The sequence below is a fragment of the Jaculus jaculus genome, chromosome 4 (assembly GCF_020740685.1).
Source record: "Jaculus jaculus isolate mJacJac1 chromosome 4, mJacJac1.mat.Y.cur, whole genome shotgun sequence".
In the NCBI taxonomy this organism is placed as follows: domain Eukaryota; kingdom Metazoa; phylum Chordata; class Mammalia; order Rodentia; family Dipodidae; genus Jaculus; species Jaculus jaculus.
The window spans coordinates 145,548,479-145,550,579 of record NC_059105.1 but is presented as its reverse complement, the minus strand read 5'-3'; the positions used below and the strand labels follow the sequence as shown (position 1 = coordinate 145,550,579).

The window sequence follows — 2,101 nt, the reverse complement described above, 5'->3', positions numbered from 1 at the left end:
TGGAAGCATGACAAAATTCAACTAGGGAAAAAATTCTGAAAAAAAAATGTTGAAAGAGCTCCTACAATTGTTTAATTGTATCAAAAATTCAAGGAAGGTGACGTGAGGAGAAGGTCTCCATAGGAAGCTGGCCGTCGCAGGCCCTCTGAGCCAAGCCAGCCTCGCCCACCGCACGCTGTGCCCTCCCGCCTGGTCATGGGACCCTGACCACGAGCAAGTCACAGGGCCACCGAGCTCAAACTGCGAGGGACTGTGAGGGATGAGCGTGACACACAAGAGGAAACAGTCCTTGTGCATGTCTAGCCAGAGTAGACTGAACATTGCAGAAAATCAACTTGCCCTCCTTCTTGACCAACCTATAGAGGACCAATTCCATGGTACACCATAAACCTTAATTTACCACCCTACAAAAGATGGCATGAATTAATGACTCACAAAGCACCAATGCTAAAGGTCATAGTTAATTCCATGAAGAATTTAGTAAATGCATTTGTGCCAAGTGGAAAAATTATGCAGATGGTGGATCAAAAGTGGCCTGGTCTCCTTGGCAAAATTCCTGGCCTGTATGAAGAGGAAATGAAGGGAATTGCAGATGTCACTGGGGTACCTTTAGGAAAAATTATTTCATTCAACATTTTTTATGAATTGTTTTCCATGTGTACCTCAATAATAACTGAAGACACAGAAGCCCTCTACTACATGGAAGAAACATGGATTTTGGAATATTTCTTGGGTGGAATATAAATAATAATACCTGGGTCATAACTGAGGAACTAAAGACTCTTACAGTGAATTTGGACTTCCAAAGAAACAATAACATTGTTTTCAAGGGTACAAGCTTTGCTGGACATGTAGGCATGTTAACAGGATTCAAACCAGGACTATTTAGCCTTTCACTAAATGAACATTTCAGTACGAATATTTGGTGGTTATCTGGGTGTCTTAGAATGGATTCTGGGAAAGAAAGATGCTACATGGGTAGGATTTATTACTAGATAAGTTCTGGAAAACAACACAAGCTATGCAGAAGCCAAGAATATATTGACTAAGACCAAGATAATGGCCCCAGCATACTTTATCCTAGGGGGCAACCAGTCTGGGGAAGGTTGTGTGATCACTCAGGAAAGAAAAGTGTCTTTGGATGTGTATGAACTTGATGCTAAGCATGGTAGGTGGTTCACAGTGCAGACAAATTACGACAGATGGAAAAACACCTTGTTCCTTGATGATCGCAGAACACCTGCAAAGATGTGTCTAAACTGCACAACCCAAGAGAAGCTCTCATTTGCAACCTTGTATGATGTTCTATTGACAAAACCTGTCCTCAACAAGCTGACTGTATTCACAACCTTGACTGATGTTGCTAAAGGTTACTATGAAAGTTGCCTGCGGGATTGCCTAGACTCTTGTGTAGGCTGGTGAACACGTACCCGGCCTACTGAACTGAGACCTGAAGATGGGTTCTCCAGTATGACTGACCAATGCATCTGTGCGATCTCCTTACAAAGACTAAGACTCAAGGCTTGTTCTTCCAAGAGTCATGAGAATGCCCTTCTAGTATGTTTATAATTACAGACTGTTTTTGCTAAAATAATCAGTTATTTAAAGACAAATTATTTTAAGTGAACTGATGTAGAGTTTGCTGAATTTCATTTCACTTTGCTATTGGGAACCCTAACCTGGATGGAGTAAAGCAAGATTCCCTGCTGGTGTTAATCCAGTGCCTCTATGTGAGTATTGAAAGAATAAATATCCCACATGATTCAGTTGTCCATTTTTATCTATGTATTTATGTTTTTCTGGTTTGAACTATTAAAATCAGCATACCATTCATTACCTTTGCTGCTATTGACAGATGTTTAATTTTGTTAGGTTTGATGGAGGGATGAGATGGACATTTGATATTTCTTTTAAATAAATATGCCTTTGCCTATGTAAATAGTGCTTTTGGGGGTTCACAAAGTAATTAGGATGCAAGGCAGTCTTTTGTGCAGAATTGAAGTTGTTTCTTTTTTATAATTACTCTACCTCTCAGTAACCCCAAGAAGTTGCTAACTTTAAATAACTTGAGTCCTAGATTCTGTGAATCTGTAAATAAACA

General features: G+C 39.9%; 1 pseudogene; it reads left to right on the top strand.

The window, feature by feature from the left end:
• Positions 1 to 332: 332 nt before the first annotated feature.
• Positions 333 to 1,422, top strand: LOC101607500 (annotated as a pseudogene).
• Positions 1,423 to 2,101: the final 679 nt, after the last annotated feature.